This window comes from Rhinolophus sinicus, chromosome 1, assembly GCF_057876585.1.
Source record: "Rhinolophus sinicus isolate RSI-liver-muscle chromosome 1, RSI-T2T, whole genome shotgun sequence".
Classification (NCBI taxonomy): Eukaryota; Metazoa; Chordata; class Mammalia; order Chiroptera; family Rhinolophidae; genus Rhinolophus; species Rhinolophus sinicus.
The window spans coordinates 39,505,637-39,533,632 of NC_142501.1; the positions used below are offsets into that span (position 1 = coordinate 39,505,637).

At 36.6% G+C, this 27,996-nt stretch overlaps 1 protein-coding gene across 1 annotated transcript in view; it reads right to left on the bottom strand.

Moving 5' to 3' along the window:
• Positions 1-27,996, bottom strand: part of ITPR2 (inositol 1,4,5-trisphosphate receptor type 2) — a 432,120-nt gene that overhangs the window by 163,084 nt on the left and 241,040 nt on the right. The gene's annotated exons all lie outside the window — the stretch shown is intronic.

Consider the following 27,996-nt stretch of genomic DNA (forward strand, 5'->3'; position numbering starts at 1 on the left):
TAAATCAGAGCTATGAGAAAAATCCATAGACCTAAATACTGATAGCAATAAAAATAAGTTAAATGTCTTACTCAAAAACTTTAAAATAACAAAACTTTAAGCTTGATAAATTTGAAATATTGAAATACAATGTAACAAGTTTAACAAGAAAAATAAATAGCAGTAATAAATGAATTTTTAAATATTTGCCCTTTAGAAAAAAGTAAAAAAGATTAACCATCAGACAGCCTAGTAAAGAAAGAAAAATAAAATGCGAAAACACCAGGTAATACATAGAAAAAGGGAAATAACCAAAGAAACAAAAAAAAAATTAAAAGATCATAAGATTTTCAATGACCAACATAATTTTTCATCTCCATATAAAATTTTTCTTGAAAACCTAAATAAAATAAGTGATTTTCTAGGAAAATATAATTTACCAAAGTTGGATGAAAATTTAAAAGGACCATTTCCATAGAAGAAATAGAGGAAACTTAAAAGAGCTAAACACCGAAAAAGCAAGAAGTCCAAATAGTTTCATAGAGAAATTCTACCAAACTTTAAAGAGATCATCCCAATGCTAGTTAGGTGTTTCAGTGCAGAGGAAAAAAGAAAAACCTAAATTATTCTTATGAAACAATGTAAACCAGATAAAAAACCCAACAAATAGTGAGCAACAATAACAAATACCTGCAGCACTTTTAAAGTTCAGTGTGTGTGGGGAGGGTGGGGGGCTCTTTGGTAACAAATTCCATGACCCAGTGGAGTCTGTTCCAGGAATGCAAAAATGGTTCAATATTAGCAACATTAGGAAATCTACTAACAATATAGGAAGTTTAAGGAAACACTTTACATATATGAAGTATAAAAAGAAAAGTCCTATGATCATGCTCTGTAGATGCTGAAAGTCCATTTGACAAAATTCAACATCATTACTGACTTTTTTTTTTTTAAAAAAAAAGCTCAATAAATGGGTGGTTCCTTAATGAAATAAATTTATCCTAGCCCCAAATCCAGCATCACGCTTAATGGGAACTATTAGAGGCATTCCTAATAAGGCCGGAAAGAGACAAAATGTTCACTATTACCATTAATATTTAATATTGTGCTAGATGTACAAGCCAAAACAATTAGCAGACAGAAATGATTTTAGAGACAGAAAATTTGGAAACTATCAGTATTTGCAGATGATGTCATTTTATCCCGTGAACACCAAAGAGAATATAATGAAAACTACTCAAAACAGTAAGAGAATCATTAAGGTAATGAAACTTAAAACCAGGAAGAAGCTATCTACATACTGATATGGCAAAATCAATAAGATATATTGTTAAGTAAAAAGAACAAGTTGCAAAATAGTGGTATGATAAGTAATATGAGAACACAGATAAGAACACATATTTGTATTTGCTTGTATATGCATAAAGAAATTCTGAAAAGGTACATAAGAAACTAATAACAGTGATAATCTAGTTGGAGGGAGGGTGAGGGCAAGATACAAGGGGCATGAAGGTGGGAAAGAAATCATTTTCTTTGTATTTTTGTACCATGTGGTATACTACCTTAAATTTAAAACAATTTTTAATTGAAAGAATTTGCTTAATTCTCAAAGAAACTCGAGCATGTCAGTTATTAAGCTATTGCCTCCCAACTCCACACTAGCCCTTGTGATGCTGGGGGTGGGCTTTTATAAATCTCATTTCTGCTTTGCCGGCTGGGTCCAGGTGAGGTTCTGCCAATAGGAGGCGTGAGAGGGAGACTGCAAGGCTGGAGGAAGAAGAGACTTGTTCTTTCCTTTCTGCTTCCTGATGACCTCGTTTTGCTTCCTATTCCTGTGAGTGGCATTCCAGCCAAATGTTATTCCAGCAGGGGTGGTTTCTGCCCCCAGCTACAACTAACACAGTCTGTAGTTTTTCCAACATGGCCTTCCCTCAGAAACACCTGCTCCTGGCCTTGGCTGATAGTCTCAGAAGTCTATTGGCACCCAGCCACATGGGTCCCCTCTGCTAAGGTTTTACGTTTTAGTCATTATAATCTCTTCCCTTTGCTCTAGCCTAGAAGTGATAGCTGCTTCTTGAAGTTATCTATATGACACATTATTGTTCTCTTTTAGTTCTGTCTCATTTCTTCAATTATTAGTTAAAACTGTTTTTGTATTAAATAATCTGTGAAAATAACTTGTGTCTTTTCTGTCTGACTCAAACCTGATTAATACACCTAGCAAATCTTCCTTTTTATTTTTTAAGCACATACTACGTATGAAAAAGATTAGATATTCATGAGTATAGGTCTCCTGTAGGCTAACATAACTTTGAAAAATTATAGCAGAACAAGTCAGGTATTAGGAGAATTTGTTTATGTAAAACACATAATTTGTTGTTGTTTTCTTAAGAAAATCTGGATAAATTATTTCCTGGACCATCAATATAGCAACATGTGTCACTGTGAAAGAAGTACATTAAAAAAACAGATTCTGCCCTTGAGTAGCTTCCTTTCTATAGTATAAATCCTCACAAATCCTCATCTAGCCAACCTGTATAATGCTGATTTCACTTATTTTACTACCTGGAGACATTTTTGTAAGGTGGTGCATTTTCAATAGTCATGCAAAGCTGACATGAATGGTTAGTTCATCTGAAAAGTTTATTCACTCATGACTACAGTCCAGAAAGCCATAACACTTTATTGTTATTTACTTATTCATAGTGCGACACTTGAAAAACTATTTCAACTTACTATGTGATACTAGTATTCTGTAACTTCTAAATTTTAAGTAAAAAAATCTCTTAATAGCTGCCAGTGATGTACTTGGTAAATGCACTATGACAGTTGAACCATTAAGAATGTGTTCTTGAAAGTACATGTTCTGCAAAATTGTCTGTACCCTGGTTATTAACGTAGAACTGTCAAAATTTTTCAGATTTGTTGTATGAAATCAGAGTCCCCACTGGAGTCTATCCATAACTTGAGCCATGATGTTTTGGTCATGAAGCATGTAGGTTTACAGACTCAATTTGGCCTATGCAAACATTCCCCTTTAAAACAAATATTTGTGGTACAAAACAAGGAGATCTTTGCAGAAAGATGCGGGGGTAGCAGGGGAAGGATAAAGAAAGGAAAGATCTCACAGAGCCTCAGCCCCAGCAGTAATGGATCATACATCATCTTTTAAAGATGTAAACAGGAAAGGAAAAAAAGTAAAAACAGACTTAATTATGATACGGCAGGAAATAAGCTAGTAGTCCTTTCTTATTATTTTGTAAAGACGCAGCAGAAAGCAGCATTCACTGATGAGGACGAGCCATCCAACACCAACTCATTAAACCAACTCTGAATTCACTCATTAATAGTTCCAACAGCTAGCATCAATTTAAGACCTGGAGGCTAGCCTTTTGATAGCAGATGCCATTTACTGAATTACATTTCCCGCTATATTCTTTTGACTATTCTTTTGACTACTATAATACTACTATATTAGCTGCAGAATAGTTTGTCTATTCTAGAAAGATGTATTTTCTATTAAAGTTGTACCAAGAAACAAAAAAGAACGAACTATGTTTTTACAGTTTTGGTTTTAATGTACAGGATAATATATATGTCATATATGTGTATGTATGTGTGCGTGTGTATATCTATATAGATACAAACACACATATATACACATGTATCACAAGGATCAACAGAAAAATATATATAACAGAAGTACAGTGTAAATAGAGACGTTCTAATGCTACCTTTATAGCTCAGAATATTAGACATGAAGAAACTCCCTCTTCTGATCTTACATCATAATCACCTGGAAAGCTATTTAAAAATGATAGATTCCCAGACCTTCACTCTAGGCATAATAAAATAGAATGTTCTTGACTATGCGCCAATCTGGCACCAATCCATGGAACAGCATTTGTTCACCATTAGCACAGCAGGATGAACATGCTTCTGCCCCGATTTGGAACCCCTATCCAGTCACCTCCTTACCCTGTGACCCAGGGCAGCTCACTGTACCTCTACACATCAGTTTTCCCTCTGGTTAAATGGAATAATAATACATACTGCCGATACTTAGAAAAATCGAATGAATGGGAAACACATATGCATATTAAAGTTCACACAAAATTTAGATAATTAAAATGAAAAACTATTAAAATTTGGGTTTAAATATGCCTTGTTAGAAAACAACCCACTCATGAATACACACTTACATTACAGTCAGGATATAAGGTCCCACTGAGCAAATTCATGTCCTAACAAGTTTTTCAAAGGGTAAGAGAGGTATGAAAGCCTTTTATCAACATGGAAAAAAACTACAATGGCACTGATTTTGCTACAATTCAAGACCACTTTACCTAAAATCATAAAGAAACTGTACACCTCATCCTTGTTGATAGAACAAAATTGAAGCTCTCTGCATAACATTTCAGTGCCTCTGGTTTCAACTCAGTGTCCCAAACAACTCTAATGAACATCAACTTCTCACCAGGGCTTTCGGTTGAAATTTTAAATCCTATTTGGAGGAAAATGGGGTAGAAGGAGCTAGGCAAGTCAAGCTCAAATCGGTGATCTTGGTTGTTTCCCAATGGCTCTTTAAGCCCTTAGTATGATAATAATCCTCAACTGCTTTCCAAGCTCTCAATTTCTCAACAGTTACTATTACTTTCCCTCCTCCATCCCAGATCTACTTTTGTGAAAAGATATCAAGTCTCAGCCAAATGATATGAGGTTAATTTCTGATGGTTCCCAATTTCTTAACTCGATCAGCTATAATTTCACAAAGAAAGTAAATTTGCTCAATATAAAAGGCCACTGATCTCACAATTTAAAATTCTTTCTAATGAAATTCTTTCCCTTCCCCACCAAATTGTCACTCTATCAATTTCTTTATTCTCATTCATAGATCATAGCATTAAAAAAAAACCCAAAAAACACTGGCAGCCTTTACGCAGATTCCTCCAAACAATGGCAAAATCTATTAAAAACAAAAACCAAAAAAAAACCTATTGCTAAGTTGTAAGAAAATATTTTCTCTCTATCCAGGAGAGTTGGGTTTTCTCACCCCATTATTTATCGGGGTTACATAATGCTTAAATTCTGCTCCTCCGTGGCATGATGATGTACACATAATGCAAATATCTTTGCTGGAATTACAATGGCAATTTGTCAACTTATGTGCAGCTAATCAACCCATTAGCTTTCTAGTGTACAGCAGTACAAGCTTATCTCATGCAGACTCACGGATCGTTCAAAGCAATCTAATTGAATTTCAGGGCCAAGAGCATTGCACAACACGTGGTGTGTCTCCAGTGGAGCACAGTGCCAGACACTGCGGGCGTTACATAAGCCCATGCTGTCGTTGGCAGAGGCCGCCTTCTCAGCCTCCTTGGTGGCTTGGCAGTCTGTGTCCCCTCCAACCATGCCCTGCAGCTTTAATCTGCACAGAGTGTTCACATGGACAGTCACATGTCTTAAGACTTTCATAGCAGCAAATAAAACAGGGACCGTTTCCCTACTGGTAGACAGAGTTCATTAAAAGCAGCCATACAGCACACAAGATTATACCAGCATAGAAGACACATATAACACTGCAGCTTCTAAGCAAGCGAGCAAGAAAACAAACATCAACTATTCTACTTTGTAAATAAGTAAGTGTGAAATAATAAGAAATATATATCTTGGTTTCTGCCCCCGGTTCCTGCTAATATTTGGTCTTTAACCCCGGTTCCTGACAAGAAGCTCCTAAAATCCTTGTAATTTCCTAAGGGATGGGTGTCTGACACACAGCTCCTAAATCCCTTGGAGTTTCCTAGGTGACAAGAGTGTATTTTGTTCTATTGAGGCATCTCTTTGTGGGTTCCTGGATGGAGGCTGGTCACCAGAAAGACCAAATCACGATTAGAAGTTTGGCCCTTTCAGCTCTTACTCTTCACGTTCCAGAGAGGGAAAAAGGACTGGAGATGGAGCTAACCAACCAGCATGCCTACATAATGAAGCTTCCATAAAAATCCCTAAAGTCCAGTGTTTGGAGAGTGTTTGGGGCTTAATGAACAGGTGAAGATGGTGGGAGGCGGACACACCTGCAGAGGGCGTGGAAGCTCCACACTCCCAACCACATACTCTGCCCTATACAGCTCTTCCATCTGGCTATTCCTGAGTTGTATCCCTTTGTGATAAACTTGTGATTTAGTAAGTAAACTGTTTTTCCTGAATTCTGTGAGCTGCTCTAGCAAAAAGCTAGCAAACCTGAGGAGGGAGTCATGGGACTCTTGGATTTATAGCCCGGTCAGTCAGAAGCACAGGGCACAACAACCTGGACTTAGTATTGGCATCCGAAGAAAGGGAGCCGTCGTGTGGGACTGAGCCCTTAATCTGTGATACCTGATGCTATTTCTAGGTAGGTGGCATCAGAATTGAATTGTAGGACACACAGCTGGTGGTGGAGATTTGATCGATGGGAAAAAACCTACACCTTTAGTGGCGAGAAGTAAAGTGTGAAAGTAAAGGAAAATAGTACATTTTGCTTACACTCAGGGATATACTTCATTATCTCTGCCATTTCAAATGAATTTTCAATTTGGGAAGGCGTGGGAATGATATATTTAAGACACTACATAGAGTATAACAACTGTCAAATCTGAGCTGGCTCTTCCTGACCCTGAGACACAGGTGCTCCTATAATGTCTCCGTCGCAGACTCGTATGCTCATCATTTTATTTCCAGGGGTCAGTGAGAATACGCACAATTTAAAAACAAGTATATTAGTTTTCATGTAGTATTATTAGATATGAAAATGTGGAGCTATTATACATACCTAGATTTTTAACCGTTGCCTTTTTTCCATTTTATTGCTAATGTTTCTGAACGTAAAAAAAAAAAAAAAAAAAAAAAAATCTCTAAAACTAAGAGTGGAATACAATACACACTAAAAAATAAATAAACTCCTACCCATATTTTAGGTTTAAAAAATTTAAAAACACATCTATGTACAAGAGCCTGAACCCAGGCACATGGTAATAGATGCAGATTTTTTTTTTTTAAAAGAGAGATCAGTTTACTGTGTACCAGCGTTATCTAATAGACTTTTCTGTGATGGTGGAAATTAAATGGAAACAAAAATGAAAACAAAGTACACAAACCATATTTTTTTATGGTTCTAAGATGAGTATATAGCTCCACCAAATTAAAATATTATCAAAATAAGTCATGTAATATTGCAATAGCTAAAAATAAGCAAGCTATCAATTGTATAAAAGTATCACTAAAAACAGAATTCTGAATAAAAGGTGACTATGTTACTGGAAGTAACTAGGTTTAGAAAAAAATTGCTTTGATTTCATATGACCTGAATAAATATTGACAATTATGGAGTGAGGACTCAAAATATATATGGGAGCAAATAAAATACTAATTTAAAGCTGTAGATTTGAGAAATTGTCAGTGGGATAAATCATTTGTGAGATGGTGACACCTACTGATAAGTCGTGATATTGCAGCCCAGCTCTACAGGCTTGTCCATTTATCATCTCAGAGAAGAGCCAGAAAGAGGGAATTTCAAAAGATTTCAGTGCAAAACATGAGTATAACTACCATGAGGGTGGTGTAGACATGGAAGACAAGGAAGGTCAAAGAACAGATACTCTTATGTTCCTGCTGACCTTTCCCCTCCTAACGCTTCCCATAGTCTTCGTGCCCTTCAGTATACAGCAACTTCCTTTGAATAGTTTTTAGTTTGGGACTTAGGACAGCTACAGAAAAGCCATCCTTTTGAAGTGAAACAGCCTTAGAAGTACCTTTCCTAAGCTTTCGCTTGGACAACTACAATCCTCTCCTACCTGACCTCTGCCTACCGCATTTCTCACCAATGATTATCACTGCAAGATTAGCCGGATAGAGTTACTCAGATCAAAAATCTTTCTTCAGTAGCTTCGAGTTGACTGACTGCAAGGTGAATTCTATTCCCACAGCTTTGACTTTAAGACCTTCTGTAAGTTGTTTTACTTTCCAAATTTATATCTCAGTACAACGGAAATAAAACTTTGCACCATATAAACAGATTACAGAACAAAAAAGTGCTCTGGTGATTTGTTCATGAACCATATCCTGAGATATTTTGCCCTTAGCCCCTTGCCCTCCACACCAGGCACTGCTCCTGATGTTGCCGAGTATTTTCTCTCCAGAACCTGGGACTCACCCTCTCAGGATTACTGCTTAACGTGGTTCTTCTGCCATTAATCTCGTTTCCTTCTTTGAACACAATTTGCACTTACCGTTTAGACTACTTCACTTTCAGCCACTATAGCCCTGCCCCAGGCCCCAAGCTCCCACCCTGGCCAACATTCCTGCTAGACTTCCCTTGTCCCATGAGCAGAACACAGATACGGTTCCCTGCATGCTATGCACACTCAGTCTCTTGATCCTGGCTCACACTCTCATCCATCCTGGATGCCCCTTTCATTCCCCTCTGCTTATATAAGCTGCATTCTGTACTCATTTTACACGTTTACTGAGGAATCCAAGATACTGCAATTCCTTTTGTATTTACAAAAGACAAGGTTCTTACCCTCCTGTAGTTACAGCCCTATTGAGGAAAACAAATAATAAGTAAACAATAACAAAAAATGAAACGAGACATTGCATTTTCTGGATGTGCTATGAAAAGAAATGAATAGGGTGACACAAGAGAGGACAACTGGGGTAAGTGATTTCAGCTTGGGTTGTCAAGGTGTGTTTCAGCTGAGAGTGGGACAACTGGGCTGAGACCTAAAAGATAAAAGGAGCCAAGTACACAAATAGCCAGAGGAACTGCATTCGAGGCAGAAGGAATAGCAAATGCAAAGCCTCTAAATGGAAAGGGATGATTTTATTGGGAGAACAGACACCATTGTGGCTACACGATAGTAAAATAAAGTGTTTAAAAAGATGACACAAGCTAGATCATGCAGGATCTTTTTTAGATAAGAAATGTAAATTTTCTTTTAACGAGCAAACATCAAAAGGTTTTCACATGAGAATGACCTCATCTGTTTTATGATTTATGATTGTGGTTCTACGGAAAGACTGGATTGGAGGTTACAAACCATGAGAGCAGGGAGATGTGCTAGGAGGCCATGGGGTTGTCCAGGAAGGAGATGGTGGTGTTTTGGATCAGGACAATAGGCTTAGACCGGAGGGTGGCAGGGCAGACAGGCACCTGGGGGTGTTCAAGAAACGTATAGGTAGAAGCCATGGGACTAACTGATGCATTTGCCATGTGGGATAACAGATAAGAAGGAATCAAGAATGACAACTAAGTTTTTGATTGAGTGGCTTGGTGACTGGTGATGCTATGAACTAATAAGAGAAATTCAGGGTGAGGAGGGCACCAACAACTCAGGCCTTGGGCTATTCGAGAATCCAGCTAAAATTCTACCTCCTGCCTGAAATTACCTAGGACCAAAAAGCCCAGCATTATCTATTCCTACAAAGTTAACGTAACACTCATTTTTAGCGTCTCGAGCTTTATGAATAATTCCTAGGAAATGGCTGGTAGCCATCCCAAACCTGTCAAAAGCATCTTTGGTGCCTGACTTAACATTCAGCCTCTAACACCTATATAATTCACTAGCAGGTAGCATATGTGTAGTCTTAACATATATTATTTACTTTTCACATGTACTCACATGGCATGCATCCTATATTGGAGCACCAACTTCTTGTGGGTAAATAATTGGTGCTTCCTGGTGTCTCACAACTTGGTGTTGTACTTTGTATGAAGAAGGCTTTTGATAAATGTTTGTTGCTGATGATGAAGAGTACAATGTTTAACAGGGGCATTAAATTCTGAAAACTCAAATTCCATTAAACATGCACCACCAACCAATGTGGTTCTGATATAGCTGACCATCTAGCACTTGGGGAAATAGAAATCAAACAATTACCTTTCAATTCAGGTATACTGGTAGACTTACTGGGAAAAGCCATTCAAATTTTCATTTTATAGAAATTTTCTTTAGTCAGTTTTGACTGAAACGTACCTATGCTGGTGGTTCTCAAACTCACACAGAAAATAAAGGATTTAGCATCAGTGAAACTGGCAATTGAGATACCAACACCGACAGTGAGAGAGATACCAATACTGACCAATACAGTGAGATACCAATACTGACGGCATGTTATTAAAATGTATATGTGGGGGAAAAGTTAAGACCTACTGCTCCTATCCTATAAAGCAAGAAGGATACATATACAGTATTTCTCACAGAAACATGAGCTTAGCATGGATGAAGGCAATTACAATTTATTATGTAATGAGATAAAATTCGCAGTGGAACAAGGTCAGTGGAGCAGTTTCTTTGTGCTCACCCTCAAGTGCACCAGGTAGAGGAACTCAGTGACACTTTTGACTTCTCTCTGCCCTCTTACTCACTCCTCTTCAAAAAACGGCAAGTACCTTCTCTGATTGGTGCATTGTGAAGGAGGAGTAAGAAGATGCTTAGCAAAGCCTGTCCTGGGTTACTCCTGACCACAAAAGCAGGTGAATTCTGGACTGCTCTCCGCCATACTCTAAGAGGCTGCTCCCTTTTGGGCAGTAAGGGGTTGTCATTAGGTTGAGGCAAAATATCAGTAAACACAAATCTAAAGCATATTTTCCAGTGTATATTCCAGTTATTAAGTTGACATTTGAAGTCTGAATGACTCATATGTCTCTCAATTGTTCCAAACCCTAGGAGAGGGAAGTTATTTAAGGGGACTCCTCAAATTCTCACAGTAACAAATAGTTTGAATTAGAATTATACAGCATGTTGACTTTTAATTTTGGGCTATAGGGCTGAATAGAAGATACAACACACTTAGATGTTCTACGAACACAGCATCTATACCAGCAAAATAGTCTATCCTATGCTCTCCCATATTCTGCCTTAGTCACTCAAAACAACGTCCATCCTTATGAAAACCTGAAGTGGGGAGCTGTACTGGAATAACATTTCTTAACAGGCCACTGAAATCCTGCTCCAAATTACTCTATACATTGTAGAAGAATGAAACTTTACGTAATCCATCTTTCTTAAATTTGGGTTCATCACTCATGAAACTCAATCTCCCTGCAAATAAAAACTGCATTTCCCTTTTGATATTGCTGCCATTTGGATGTTCAAAATATCATGCATAGCAGACATAGTTTCTTGGCTCAAATTCATTGCCAAATAACCCTCTGTATTTATTTGTGGAAATCTGGCAGGAGTAGGAATAATTCCGCACCTAACTGGTTCAGTTCTATACTATATCCATTTGCTGCGCTAAGCACTGTTGACATACAAGATGGGTAAGACTCTTCCCTGGTCTTCTGCTTCACAATAAACACCACATCCATTCTTCCAGTTACTAAGGCCACATTCCTTGGACTCGTTTTTGACTTGTCTTTCTATTATACCTCACGTTCAATTAATCAGCATAAAAAGTTAGTCAATAAATTTTTCTTATTATAAGCTTGGGGAGCAGCTTCAGTCTATACTCTGTATTTCTGGCAGGAATTTATTTGCTTTATAATCACTCACATTAAGAATCTAAATCCAAAAAAGAGAAGGAGAATCAGAGAAGTATGAGAAAAAGAACCTCAAAAGATCACCTGGTTCAGATTTGTCTTTTAATTTAACTTGATGGATGAGGAGGTGAGATTCCCACAACTAATAGGTGACATATCAAGAGCCCTAATGTCCCAGACCAGTGCTCTTGACACTAACTTTACTTTAATTGCCATATTTGGTCTGTGTACTGTTGGATTGATTAAGTTCATTTTTAATAAAGTTGTATATAGTCAAGAATCTATAGATGACATTTTGTTTTCTCATTCATGTGGGGTCAGAAAACCAGCTAACTTCCCAATCGTTTGTTCTGGAATTTTATAGATCTGAAGTCCTCAAAGAAAGAGTCAAAGGCCACAGAATACTTTGAATTATTGGGGCCATTCTCTCGTGTCCATGTTTATATCATGGAAACTTCATTTCTGTGTTGCCAACATTAATAATCTTCTGATGATATTGTTCACTGAGGATCATTCTCCCCATTAACCCTGGAGATTTTTTCCTTTTTGATTGTTCAGGAGTAAATACAGAAGGACTCTGCTATTCTTTGACCCACCAATAGGGGTTATGAATCAGCACAGCCATCCATAATCACCACATACAGTGCCTCCGACTTTCCACTTCTAACTTCCACTTCCAACTTTGAAAAGTGTACCTATTGTAGGATTCCCTGAGGTCAGGCTCAACCTTAAATTCTCTCTTATCAGGTTTTTAAATGGTATGAATATGGTTCTCCTTAGAAAGCCCACATGCACGTAGCTTTGTCAAACACTATAGCATATCTACATGGGATTGTAGCAATAAATTCAGAGGAAAAAAAGAAATGCTTCTTTTCAGAACAATTTTATTTTCTCATTTGGGTTCTCTTCATGCATGTTATCTAATTTATAAATATCAAATCAAAAAATTACATTCAGTAAAGAAGAGCTGATGATAGATAAAGGCCAAAAAGAAATCTTTTTAGAGTAAGCCCTTTTATAATTCAATCTGAACCCACTTTTAGTGTTGAACTATTAACATTTTTAGGTTTGGATATAGCCACTGAATGATTAGTATATTTGGTAAAATAAATCAATTACAGTAAGTTGTTTTTATCTTAAATACCCTTAAGAGAAAGATAAAAGCTAGATGACCGGGAACCAAACAAGTTCATTTCTGTGCATAGTTCCCTTGGATTATCATAAATATTCATGGACTTTTCTAATGCACCTCATTGTATTCTGCCCACTGAAATATCTGAGACAGATGTAAAGTACAAACAAGCGTAACACACTACAGCATTATGTGTGTAAGACATTTCAATAAATGTACCAAAAATAACAGCAGTGAACAATAAAATCAAAGATTTTCACATTAAAGTCTGTAACCTAATTCTAACCATTCATTGACTACACACTGGTTATATGTATGAAATTGGAGTAAAAAACTAAATTTAGAGAAATTCAGTAGTGGACAGGTATAAATACTGGTTTTTAAAAATGTTCCTGGATTTTTTCACTCCTCTTAGCTTTGCAACACATTTATAATGATTGCTGTCGGTGTTATTACTGATATACATACGGTGTTATCATCATTGTTAATGATGATTGCAATTCTTGTATAGCTCGGCCTGCCTCTCCATTTCCAGAATAATATACCTCAGTCTAATTTTTAACAGGTGGTATTTTTTCATAGACACCTTTAATTTTCTGCTACCATGTTCCATGGCTCACATTTACTGCATTTACATATATCTATAAATGTATTTCTGAATGACCCAAGAAAATTCCATTTTCCTATACAGTTAGTGAAGTAACCAATCATTTAGAATCTCATGGGAGAGATTATACCAGAATCAAAATTAAAATCATCAATAATCTTAATTTAGCTGTGCAAATAGTCACATGTTGAGGACAGAAGGAATTACTCTGTGAATGTCATCTTGAAGTCTATTTTTCTGATGCTGCTTTTCCTACTTTTGTTGGCATGAGAGAACTGGTTTAAAATATACAAGAAGTAGAAATACTTTACACCTAAGAAAACAATGCTGCCTTAAAAATATCAAAAAAATATTTTATAAACTAGGATATTTATAAAAGTAACACTAAGACTTGAGTTGTTTTCATTCTTCAAATAATGAGAACTTATCACTTCATTGTTATTTCCCATATGCAGATGCAAGGAATAAGGCATTCGGACTACGCTGTATCATGGGCTAAAAGTTGTGTTCCTGTTTATGTTACTTTTTAAAAAATTCCCTTTATATCTATGTGGATATTAAAAGTAACTGGCCACTTACCAAAATAAATAGTAGAATTATGCATGTGTGGTTTACAAGTACTTGTAAATAGTAACAAAGCATTCCTCCAGAAGAGGTACATTTTTCAATGAAGAATTTAAGGGTTCATTTTGCTATGAGAGGACGAGAATGATAAATTGCTAAAATAATATTCCAGAATAATTTTTAAATTTAATTTGTAGCAAATACAGAAACTCCAAAGACCATATCTGAAATTTCCAATTCTTTGTAATCATGCTGAAACACTGTCAAAAGTGCTCAAGAAAAAAAACAAAAAACAAAAAACTGAACTATTCTTTCGAGAGTAAGTCCAAGGTTAAAGAATATCACAAACATTAAAATTCTATCAAATTTTCAAAATTCTCACTTTGTGTTTTGAGAACCAATCAAATCGATGTAATATTTCAATTTTATGCTCAAACATCTACCCACGAGCTTCTCAGTGTCACTGGAGTATTTATGCCAATCTACTATTTTCTTTCAACATTAATCTAAGACATGAAACAAAAGGAAAACAAAATCCCTATCTTATGTTTCTTTATTGGTTTCAATGATAATGTTTTCAATAATAGTGTTTAGAAATAATTTCCTAAATCTCTGCTTGCTGATGCCAGCAATTTGCTCAGTGAATTTTGTCTGCTCTCAATAAAATGAGCACAAGAGATGCACACATAGAAAACATTTGTATATGTCTTAGGTGAAAGACTGAGGTGGTATTACGGGCTGAATCGTGTCACCCAAAAATCCGTATGTTGAAGTCCTAACCCCCATTACCCCAGAATAGAAGCATATTTAGAGATAGTGTATTTAAATAGGTAATTGAATGAAAACAAGGTCATTAGCGTGAGCCCTCATGCAATACGATGGTGTCCTTATAAGAGGAACTTTGGACACAGAGGGAAGACCATGTGAAGACACAGAGAGAAGATGGCCATCTACAAGCCAAGGACAGAGGCCTGAAACATCCTTCCCTCATGGCCCTCAGAAGGAATTAACCATGCCAACACCTTGATCTTGAACAGTTCAGCCTCTAAGAACTGTGAAAAAATAAATTTCTATAGTTTGCCAATCTGTGGTACTTTCTTACAACAGCCCTAGCACATTAACATGGGTGGTATCATTTCATCCTTTTGTATCTTACCAGAGCATATGACACAACATATGGCAGATTCTCGGTAGGTGCTGGTTATCTACTAAAACTGTACAAGGGAGGCCAGGCTTTTCTCTATGTAATGACCCTCTGGTGCCTAATCCCTGACCCAGACGGGGAACTCAGCTCAATATGTCCATCCTCCTACCACATGGAATCACCAGTTGCCATGGCAGAGTCCTCCCTGGAGGAGGCCCTGCATCTACTCCTTAGCTTCTGGCCCAATTCTGAAAGAGTTCCCAATTTCTGTGAGATTCTCCTCACTCCCTAAAATGGAGGCACAGAAGAAGTATTCAGTTTGCTCTTTCCAGAAAGTATTCCTGGCAAGAATCAGTAAGATGGTATGCAAACATGTGAATCGCATTTCACCCTCAGAAGATGGAGAGGAGAGCTGAGTCTTGCCAATAGACCTCAGAGGAAACAGTGCTTAATCTCAACTGTGAGATACGTTCCCAACCCTGACACAGCCTTTAGAGGCAGCACAACGTAAAAATCTCTTCTACTCCAAATATAGTTTTTACATGATTCTAGAGAGAGCTGAAGAAATAACAATTTCATGACTCATCAGTGAGTTACTATATTTTCCAATTTATTAACTCTCCTTTAATAATAGAGTATTCTGTCTATACACAAAAGAAAATAAAAATGAAAACCCAAACCTCTTAAGAAAACCGGAGAATGGAGCACTCCTTTCAAGATCTTATAATGTGAGCTTGTAATCTATTTTTCAAATGGATTAGATTTCATGTTGAGCAGGTAGGTTACCCAGGAAGAGAAGATCCTGCAGCATTATGACCAAATAATCCTCCTTTACATCATCACTTGCTATGTTTGCCATCAGTGGCTTCACACACAGATGTCTTTTGCTAACAGGCCTTAAGATCAAGTGTCTATGTGAAGCACTTTTCATTCTTAATGTTAGAATTTGTTTTATTAATTGAGCAATAATTGAAACAATTTAAAATGTGCTGAATTACTGATCCCTAGAGGTAGCAGTAAAATAAATCAGGAGCTACCACGTATAATAAAAATGAGCCTCCAAAAGCTGCCTATAGAACCTACAATGCTTTATTATGTGTCACTTAGAGCATGGTAGAGGTCACAAGAGTCCAGTAAAACTTTATCAACCGTCACTAAATAACACCTTTTGGTGGAAGGTGAGCTCACTGTATCATCCATTGCACACTTTTCAATTACCTTCTCATGTAAAGGTATGATTAGAAATTAACATGTATCAAATGCCATTAGTGAACATATTGAATAGAATATCCATAGTCCAGTTCAAAATTATGATCCAGTTCTAAAGTTTATACTTTCAGACTAAGAAGGAATATTTATCTACCTTGGGACTAAATCAATCAAGTGCATTAAAAAGTTGAGCTTAAATGTCTTCCTGAGGTACTTTCCATACTGAAGTGAAAGACTTCTTTTTGTAAAATTCATGCAGAAGCATTATTCCAAAAGCAATAAATTAAGCTAAGGGAAATGAGAATTCCAATGCAAAAAAAAATTCACACGTTTTTGAATCAAAAATTTTAGCCCCCACTTTTAAAAGAGGAATTTTTCATTAAGAAAAATCTTGTGTTATATTATGAGACCATTATTTAAAGACAGTACTCGTAAAGAAGAAAGGAATCCTAAAAGAACAACTTTTAAGTTAGTCAAGATTTAGTATTTATAAAAACAATTGGCAAACAACAGTCCATGATCCAAGAACAAAAAATGTTGTAGCAGATGCCTTGTCAGAAAGCTACAGACGATGAGAAGTAGCATATTCTCATCCATATGTTTTCTCAGCCTTGAGAAAAGATATCCTCAGTCATTTCAGCTTTGGAGAACACAGAGTGCCTGTGTACATAGCAAAGCAAAGCTTTTTTTGTAAGGGAACTGTGAGCCAAGATTTCTGGTTTCATTTGGAAAGAGGTGGCACATACAGTTAAGTGGAAGATGAATAGAAAATCAGCCAAATAACTTAAATAATTTAAATAACTCAATCTGTCAAGAAGAAGAAATTACAGAAGAAATTGGAGTGGTCATTGTTTGTTTTGGCCTGCCTGGCATCCTTTCCCCCATCTTTTGGCAATAATACTTCAATTCTCTCATAAGGAACAACCCCTCCCCTCTTCCATGCTGTTTTGTTAGAATTGTTTGTTATGCCCTGTCTTAAACAGCTGCTCAACAGTTGGGTTTGTGAGTATGAAATCTTGAGTTAATAAGCAGAGCGGCAGGGAGCAAAACTGTGCAACTGGGAAATCAGAGAGGTCGGGGGTTCTGATTAGGTCAAAGGACAGTTATAATTGTGGTAGCTAAACATGCGAACTGAATGGGAAAGAGTAAAGGTCAGCCAGCGGCGTGGCTGAATTAGCTATTATGGAGAAGAAGCAGTCCCCGGTGATGAAAACTTCTAAGGTGTTACTGAAAAAGTGGGTGATGGATGTGGAAGGGAGAAGGTCAGTGCAGATGCAGAGGTGAAGGGCCTGAGAGGCCAGAGTGTTGGATGGATAGCCTGTGTGGATTAAAATCACCCCTGATGATGGCAGGTCTGGGACTGAGACACAGACTGTGAGCCAGGGTCCAAATTCTTGGGTGGATGAGAGGGAGTGATGGGGACACTGAAAAATTCCGAGGTGATATAGTCAGAAGGCCTTAACCTCAAAGGAGCTGAGAATTTTCAAAAAGGGCAGAGGAATCTGTCCAGAAGTAACAAAGAGAAGTAACAAGGACACAAAGCCTCTTCATGTAGTGGAAAAGAGAGAAAAGAGACTACTTGACAGAGCTGTTGAGAAAATGGGGTGGCCTTAGGGGAGAGTGAGTCTTTATTTAAAACAAGAAGTTGGGGGGAACACATAGAGAAGAAGGTAAGGATACAGTAGGAGTGTTTGCTGAGTGGGACAGAAAAGGAGAGGAAGCATCTGGGAGACTGAGGAAGAGAGAAATGGTAAAGTCAAGGCAAGGAGACAAGGAATGTCATGTAGATGACCTTGCTGCACATGGGTGGAGGAAAGGTTTAGTGTTTACACTTCATGCATGGAATGGTAACAGCTTGGTGACATTGGTATAAACAGTCTCTTTCAAAGAATGGGCAATCCAGAGGTCTTGTCTAACTCTTCTATGGGAAAGAGGGACACTGCCAACTCTAGACATGGTGCAGCCTATTTGTTGAAGGAATAAATGAATAAATGATGGCATGCACCATGGTGGTTGATGGTGAGAAGCCTAATGAAAGCATCCTTCTCAAAGGTATGCCCAAGCGTGAGATTGTTGCTGGCAACCACTTACCTTTGGGCAAGCACTTCCCTGATTACTATACTTTGGCATTTTAAGAGAAATGAAATCAACTCATACCAGGAATGGAAATTATATAAATACATGTCTCTGAGTTGGTATCTTCAACATTATTCCACATATATGATATTAATTATAAGCATTTGATCTGATTTTAATTGTCCACATGCCCTCATTTAGATTGTTTTGTGCCACAGATGCATTATACCAGGCTGCTATGTGTGTTCATTTACACATCACATTTGTTTTCCCTAGGCCATCACTGTAAAAGTAGTATAGTCTATAATGTGAGTTTTAATTAAAAACTCAGCCAAAGGCTGGGAACAACCGAGAAAAGATAAACTTAAAACTGCACTGAGCAATTTGCAAATATTCAACATGTTGTGCATTGTTTTGTTGTAAGTAACTAAGATTTATCCAAAAATGCTTGAGATTTTCAAGCACCAGATTAAGTGTGAAGAAACCAAAGCTACCCTGAAGAAATCAGTAAAAGGTAGATGTTCAAACTCTTTAAACACAAGAAGAAATATCTTCAGGTGGTTTATGTTATTTTAAACAAGAAAATCGTTTTCCTCTGACAGCCATGGGTGACATTCCTGCAGCTCTGTAAGCTGATATGAGAATATAAGGAAAGACAGTGATTGTAAACATGGGCTCTAGAGCCAGACAGCCTGAGTTTTCATCCTGGCTCCAACATTTTTATGCTGTGTGACCTTGGGCAAATTCTATAACCTTTCTGTGCTGCAGTTTCCTGAATGTGTTGTTATAAGGGTTAAGTGAATACATTGTAAAGCACTTATATAAGCACCTGGCTATCATTAGATAGCAAACACCGTAAAGGTGTTAGCGGTGACTGTTATTTAAAGCATGTACCTACCTGAAAGAGGATGAGAATACATTTCCCTTTTTATTTTTATTTTTTTAAGATTTCTTGAACCCTCGGCTTTCTAGAGGTGGTAAAATGAGTAAAAGTCTGAAAGAGATAGCTTCAAAAGGTAAATTCAAATTTAAATTATCATTTATTTTCCTCAGCATTATTTAATTCTCTACCATGTGGAGAAGCATCATATACAGAGATTCAAAAAACTTTGATCCATATCCCTGCTCTGCCAGTTACAAATCATTTTACCATCTGGGCCTCAGTCTTCTTATCTACAAAGTGAATAACACAGACTTTCCTACCTCAGAGAGTTATTATGAGGCTCCAAGTGTACACACACACACAGTGTTGCTTTGCAAATAGCTTCTCAAGAGATGCACAGTCAACAACAGTTAAACAACAACAATAATATGGCTTTTGTGCCTCATATACTAGGTTGCATAGCTCCTCTTTGAGTATCTTTCCAAATAGTGGTCCGGAAATGAATGCATCTGATAGAAAAGGTGAAATGTATCAGGCCCAGTCTGTTTCACACGTTTATCTTCCCTTTTCTTCCTCACAAAGGTAAGAGCACAGAACAATGGCAAACACCAATTTTGTCCCGTGGCAGGAGATCCTAATGTCACTCGAGATAAATAGTTGGTGGACTCCACCTTGTTATTCTAGTTAGTCTGACAAACTGTGTCCCAGTTCAGATGATGGGGCGTCAGCTGCTCTCCAGAGCACCAGTTACTCCCACATTCCCCTGGTTTTAACAGTGGCCTGAGTCTCTTGCTTGTTCTTCCCAGGTCCCTTCTCAGGGAAGGGAACACTTCCTGGAAGAGAAGTCTGGTCAGCTTTCCGATCTGGTCATCCTTCCTTTGCTTCAGCCTCCCTTGGCTGAGTTCCCACCTTTACTAAGTCTGGGGATCCCCCATTTCTTCCCCTTTTGCTTTCCAAGCCAAATAACAAGGAAAGACTACACAGTCCATCGGACACGGTGCTTTCTGCAAGATAACCTCCTTCATCAGCCCTCTATGCCATTCCTCTCTCCGCGGTGGCCCAACTTTGCAGGTGTGTCGAGTATCAAGAAACCTGCCATTACCTGAGTTACAAAAAGGTGCAAAGTAGAACTTGAAGTGATTCTTGTAGAATCTACGTGTTGGATTTGACTAGTGAAGCTGAATGTACTGCACTTGCACAGTCGATACCATTTATGCCTACTGTGTCAGTCAGTCAGTCCACAAACTGTATACAGCATAGGGCACGATGCTAGATATGGGGAATACTGCAGTGAATAAGGTCACCAGTCTCCACCCCCAATAGTTCAACATTGTGGTGTTTGGAATGGGGCTGGAGAGAAATACAGAATTATACCCTCATAGCATCTCAGCACTGCAAAGCCTTCTGGGCATTTCTTCGTTTTATGCGTCAGATCTATCCTCAAAGAGTTTCAGATGTATTTAAAATACCAACAAACACCCAAGAAAACCTTCTTAAGACATGATGTTAAAATGTCTACACTAAAGATGGATATAATTTTATAAGTGCTGAAATGATTACAAACTATTATAAAATGGACTTAAAAGAAACTAGTCATAGAATGCTTCCTGAAAAAAAGTTTAGGTCAGACTTAGATGGAAATAATTAAAATGACAGTTTAATAATATATTAATGTTAATGTTGTTTATTCTTTGTATTTTTTCTTTTCTTCTTTTTTATTTTTTATGTTATTCAAGTTTTGTTTTTTGTTTTTTCCTACCTACAATCATTAGCTGCCCAAATGTCTTATACTTACTAGAAGCAATAAATGCGTAGCTAAATTCTGAGTACTGGTAATATCTTCATCATGATCTTTAGTCATTGATCTCTACAGAATCATAGGGCATATCTCAAAAAACATTGAGGCACTAATGTTCTTATGTCATATTTTAAAATGGGAAAGTAAAGGCAGGGCATAATTAAGAACTTTATAATTTTTTGTAATAACAAGGTTACAATGACTTTAACAAATCTGGTAAACTTATCATTTTTATAGACTAGCGAGTGGCCAAGCCAGCCCAGGAAATGAAGAACAAATTTCTAAAAGTACTTGTTGCTTTTGGACCCATCTTTAATTATCAAAGTCTGTTTGCCTAGATGAAAATATAAAATAAAAATTCCAAAGTAGAAAAGTATACTAATTATGGTTCCAAAACAGATGACTTATTGTAAGTAGACATCAAAATGTTTCATATTTCTAACATTTAGTGACCTAGTTAACACCCCCCCATACACACACACACATTCACAATATAGGAATGATTAAGATGGTACAACATGTTTGTAACTTCCCTTACTATACCTGGTTTAAAATAACATTAAAACATTACCCAAAGAAAAGCACTCACTTCTAAAATATATTTAATAAGAAATTCTATAAAATGCAGCTGATGCTAAAATTGACATTTATTTTCCCTTAGCAAAACAGTTATTATCAAATTCTTAAGCTACAGTGCACTCTGTGTAGAAATTCTCCTTAAATTTGTTTATTTGCGTCCTAGAAAGTGAAACAAGTACATGCATCGAAGGTGAATGATTCTGCAAGATTCTTACGGTAAGAGGAGCTTGATACAATTTCTAAATTCACAACAGTGCAATTCCTGCTGGGACTGACAGGTCTACATATTTAATGTAGGAGTTAAGTTTCTTGGTATAATTCTGGCATTCTTTTTGCTGCTCCTCAAAATCAGAAATAAAAGATTAGTTACAAAGAATTTTTTTTCCTACTGAGGAAAAGAATAAATTCTTGTTAACTCAGCTGACAGTAAAATTTACAGTTAAAAAAAAGATGGAAGCTATCTTAAAAATAACAAAGCATCATTTCTTAAAGATCTTTATTCCATATCACTGCAGATACCAACTTTCACATTAGAAGCCACTGTCGGCCATCATGGTTCTATGTGTGAATACCACCTACCCCACCGGGGCATTTGTAAAGATCACAGCTCTTGGTTAGATGCTGTGCTGTTTGTTGAATGCCACATTTCCACAAGGGGATGTCTGTGATGGTTGTCTTACAAAGTATTATTTAGAACTGTTATATCTAATAATCAGAATACTAACAATTCAGACCATGTCACGGGGTGGGGCTTGGGGAGCTCTGCTATTGATCTTAAAAATCCTCTGCAGCTATTGCATCATATTGTCCCCAATCAGCTTGATCTAAAATCTTCAAGCCTTTCCTAAGCAGCTCACTGAGTAAAGGGTTATGCCTTTCGGTACACACATATGCCAACTTTATCAAGAATAAAATCAAATAACTTTTTATTTTATTTAGTTGAATATATGAGAAAAATAGAAGCATTGTAATTATAAGTCATATAACTTATTTGGCTCTAACATGCTAGTTAAGAGTGTGAGCTCCGGAGCCCAAATGTTTCGGTTAGAATAATAGCTCTCTTCTACCTATAAGATGTGTGACCTTAAAGTCCATACCTCAGTTTCCTCAAGTAAAAGGGAGATAATAATACTATAATTAATAATATAACATAGGATTGAAGATTAAATAAGATAATACATACAGAGGGTCAGGAATAGTATCTGATATATAGTAAGCTCCCAATAAATGCTAGCTAGTATTACTTTATAAAAACCAGTGCTTAAAAACCTTCACCATAGCTGTCATAGAGGTAGTTTCTAGATATCTCTGCAATAGTATTCCAAGGATATATGGCATTTTACATCTGAATATTTTAAGAATACTGAACTTGACGAAACACTTTTGTTGTTTCATAGAGTATATGTATGCCCATGTCACTTAAAAGTAGATAGGAATATATTAGCAGGGAAAATTATGATTGGCATTCTAAATAGGTCAACTTCTTTCACTACAATGCAAGAAAAGTGACTTTAAATTACAAGTTCCACAGGCTATCAGTGAATATTTTCAGTACTCATTATCTTTTCCAATTCTAAAGTACAGAAATTACAAATTTTATATATTTAGGAGGAAAGCTTATAGACATTTACTATTTATGATTGATATGTCACTCCCTTTTATGACAGAAATGATTTGTAATGTTCTATAAATCGTAATGAAAATATATACTAAAGAGTATAAGATGAAGAAAATTGACAACCCCCCATCCTTAAAACCACACCAATCCTCTGAACACAGTTCTTTTTACTTCCTGCCCCCACCACATCAGCCCACCTCTATTCAATCCCCATAGTTGTTTTTATCTCCATTCCCACCTCTGGTAAACCATTATTCAGATTTAGACTTAAAATACCTTGAAATTCACAAAACAAAGGTGTGGTGCTATAAGTAAGCTACTATGATCAACAGCACACTTATCCTAACAGGTGTTTCTCTTTTTTTGTGGTAGAGAGGGTGTGGAAATAAGAGAACAAAATGGCTTTAAGGATCGAGGACATTAGAAATCCTACTGCCCTAAAGCCATTTTAAAACATTCCTTCTCTTCTCTTTCCCTCCTCAAATTTTCCAACATACATATTATTTTAAGTGCAAATAAATGTGCCTGCTGTTGTTACCTTACAAAAAAGTCTTTGAAATATGACCAATCCCAAAGGAAAACTGAACTTTCAAGGTTGTTTGAGTTATATTCTTTGTAATTTTTTTCTTTTCTATCAGAATTGACAAACCATACTTACATGGAATTTTTATAAAACTCAGGTAACTTTCCTCCTTAAAGACTTTCTATAAACAATTTTCATATTGTGTCCTTCAATGAAAATAAGTATTATACCATAACACATAGTACATATACGATCACTAGATGACTTCACATACAGAAAATTACATTTTCCTTTACTTGAATTAGTCTTGGAGAATCTTCAAGATATTGCCCACCCATATGTCAAGCTCTAGGCCTTTTGGCACAAACTAAGGAACATGAAACAAGGAAGAATATTAAGTAAAATTATTTTAGGAATTGTAATCAAGATATTATAAATTGTAAATGTTTATAAAATAGTTGACTATCAGATAAAATGTAGTTACATGATGATTTTCCTTAAAATATCATACAGACAAGGCTAAGAAAATCAGGAAATAGGGATCTCAAGGGTGCAAACTGCTTTAAATTGCGTCTGGTTCACCCACGAAGCAAATTTATGCTTCACTGTTCTATTTTTAATTTTTAGCAACGACACACACACACACACACACACACGTGCGTGCACGCGCGCGCACACACACACACACACTACTTCTGGTATTGGAGACCAACGAAACAAAAATGGAAATGGAGATTTTCTTTTAAGGTGACATTTTAAATTTAAGTAAGTGGAGTCTTAAATGTAATATTAGGAGAGCTAATATGAAAACCCCTAGTGTGAGGTGTTTATTTTGATATAATTCTGAGAGGTCTCTCAGGAATGCTACAATGCACAGACAGTAGAAATCCAGCTGATTAGGTATTAGACAACCAGGGATTAGGTAACCTACGTGATTTAATGCAATTCACTTCTCTGAGTCTCTCCACATTTCAAATGGGGAGCTAACACTGCCTGCTCTACATACTTCCTAGAATTGTTATTGAAAGGTAGCAGAATATTTTAAAATAATTTGAAAATAGGTAAGTGCTATTATAAGTTGAAAGCATTTTTGAGAGCATTTTTTTTATATTTTTCACATTTAAACTGCCCTATATAGTAACTTTAATCAGCCACAGGTAAGCTCTTCATCTATAGTCTACATGTCATTTCTCAGTGTCAGTAAAAGGATCAGTCATAGGTTGGAGAATGGCCCTCGCAAAGATGCCTGTGCCCTAACCACGAAAACCTGTAATATGCTACCTTACATGGCAAAAGGGACTGTGCAGGTGATTAAGGATCTTAAAATGGGAAGATTATCCTGGATTATCCATGTGGGTCCAATGGAATCACAAGTGTCCTTATAAGAAAGAGGAATGCTGGAGGGTCAGAGTAAGAGAAAGGGATGTGACAACGGAGTGTGGTGTGTGTGTGTGTGTGTGTGTGTGTGTGTGTGTGTGTGTGTGTATGCGTGTGTGAGAGAGAGAGAGAGAGAGAGAGAGAGAGAGAGAGAGAGAGAGAGATTGGAAGATGCTATGCTGCTCGCTTTGCAGATGGAGGATTGAAACACAAGCCAGGGAATGCAGGCAGCCTCTAGAAGCTAGAAAAGGCAAAGAAACAAATTCTCCTCCAAAGTTTCCAGAACGAACACACCCTTGCCAATGCCTTGGTTTTAAGATTTGACCTCCAAAACTATAAGGTAATAAATTTGTGTGGTTTTAAGACACTAAATTTTGGTAAATAGGAAACTAATATAATCATTAAAACACAGCCAACTATTATTCCACTTCTGGTAATCAGGGTTTTTTCTCTGAGAGCACTTGAGTTGTAAAATATTAGCTCTGACCAGTTTCCGAATCTGTTACCCAGTGTCTTTTCACCCAGACTGGTGAATCATTTCATACCCCCTCTCCACTGTCACAGATAATAAAGCACCAACTACGTAAGAGGGTCAACTGACAACATGTAGAGATCACCTAGTTCTGTCCTTTCCCAGTGTAGGTATTTGAATCATTCTAGATCTAATATACTTTTCTTTAAAATTTCCTAGGGAAAGTCTTTCTTCTACTTCTACTGGTAGAAAAATGCTTCTCATTTCAAAACACTTAGAATTAAAAAGTTATCTAAGATCTATAATTCTTTTAGCTATATATTTTTTTTTCTTATTCTGTCCTTAGTACACATAGAAATTAAGAAATGATACTCATGAGTCCCTTTCAGGTTCTTCTTTTCTTAGTAATGACTACATTTTCACATTCTTTAATATTTTCTTAGAGGTTTTCTAAACCTTTATCTATTTTGGATGTTATATTCTATCTTATATTCTGTCTGCCTATGATTTAAAATTTGGACCCAAAAACATGCTGGACAGAATATACTAATCTTTCTTTTTAGTAATATACAACATTTGTAAAAGTTGGCTGTGATCTAATAAACAAGATCAGGCAGAGAGGAAGGAGTTCCAATTTAAATCCTGTTCTGGCACTAGCTGTGTTACCTCGGGCAAATCACATAACTTCTCTGGGTCTGAATGACATCATTTATAAAACAAGAAGCTTGGACTAAATACCAAGAAAAAGCCTGAAGTATCATAAAAGAGAGGCACAAAGACTTTTGGTAATTCTGTTGAGACAGTAATCCCGATTGGCTGGTAGTTGATAAGTACTACCCGTTAGCTACTCCACAAAGGTAACTCCAGGGGTATAGAGGCTTGTTTGTATTTTATCAATCCATGATTCCAAATGTAGCAAGGCTCCATACAGGAAAAGCCTGAGGGACTTTTCAGACACGTTGAGTAACACAGATTTCTGGAGGCTAATGTATGGGGGAGGGGTGCACACAGGAGACGAAATGGACAGCCTGGAATACCAAGGCAGCGAAGTGTTCCTGAAGGTTTCTGAAACACTCTCATGATTTCTGCAGACTATTACAGGAGTCCACTAGCATGTGAATTGTACCTCATGGTGGCCCTTAGCAAGCTGTGTCATCCATCTCTTTATCCCCAGTGCCCAGGCACAATAACCGGCATTTAAGAGTTGCTCACAATACACGTTAGATGACCGAGCGAATAACCCCAACTAGCCTTTCTCATCTTAACTTTACCCTGAGGGCTATGTCCTGGTGGTGCCATTCACATCTTTTCTTAATGTGAATCGTGCCCCTTGGAGTTAGGAAAACAGCAGTCCCGCCTCCCTTCAAGAAAAGTTTCAGGGATCTGGACTACTGCAGTTTTCTAGACAAGAGATAATGAAAGCCAAAACTAGTGGTAGCTGCGGCAATGGAAAGGAAAAACAGATGCTAACATAATTTATTTTAGGGTGGTTTGGGAGATATACTAAAATACACTTGACTACTCAAAGTAAAATCTAACTTGATTTATTTCCTATTTTTCTTTAGAGTAATTCAATAATAATCTGTTACATAAAATTGGAAGGCTTATCATTTATCTCCTGTTAAGCACTAGTAACTGTTATCGTAAATTTCATTCTTCTGTCAAAAATTTCTATTGACTCCATTTTTCTATTTTAGGATCTAGTACTTCAGTTAAAATAAACTATCTGCAGCAATATTTTAAGAAATCAGAGAAAAACAACAAAAAGTCCTATGGAACTCGGCCATTTTTTAAAAGCATACCATATATGTAAGCTTGCAAGCATTTTTCTTGAGTCCTATCTCAAAGAAACATTTGCTAAAATTGCACTGACCGCCTTAATTTTGATAATTTGCTTTCTAGATATAGTTTAAGTGATGAAGAGAACTAATGTAAAGCAAAAGTCATTTTGATTAGGGAAGTAAACATGTGAGTCATACTTCAAATGTAGGATTTTGAAGCTACAGCCCTTCTATTAATATTCAAGATTCCACTGTACTTCTTTTCTACAAGAATACATTTGTTTAAAAAAAAAAACCTAACACTACAATCTTTTTGGAATGAGACAGCATATACATAAATTAATAAAATAAAATCCTTTCATTTTAAGCATATCAGATGATTAGTTTTTAGAGAAACAGACCAAAAGGTTATTAAGGGCATGGTACAAATTTTGTTGGATACTAAACATAAAAGCAAAGGTATCTAGCTAAAAAAAAAAAAGCTACACTAGATTTATGTTTCACATTTAAGTGTATTACCTTGGGTATTAAACATGCTGCTAGCTATCTCTTAATGAGCACCTGAGCTGTCATTTTTAATAACAAGCTGACAATTATCGTCTATAAGTTGATATTCCCTGAAAATCATGTATGCAATATTTAAATTAATATAGTTAAGAATAGAAACTCATATCCTATTTATTTTTTAAAAGTATTATTTTATAATTGGCAAAATATTATAGAAAATGACATGAACATA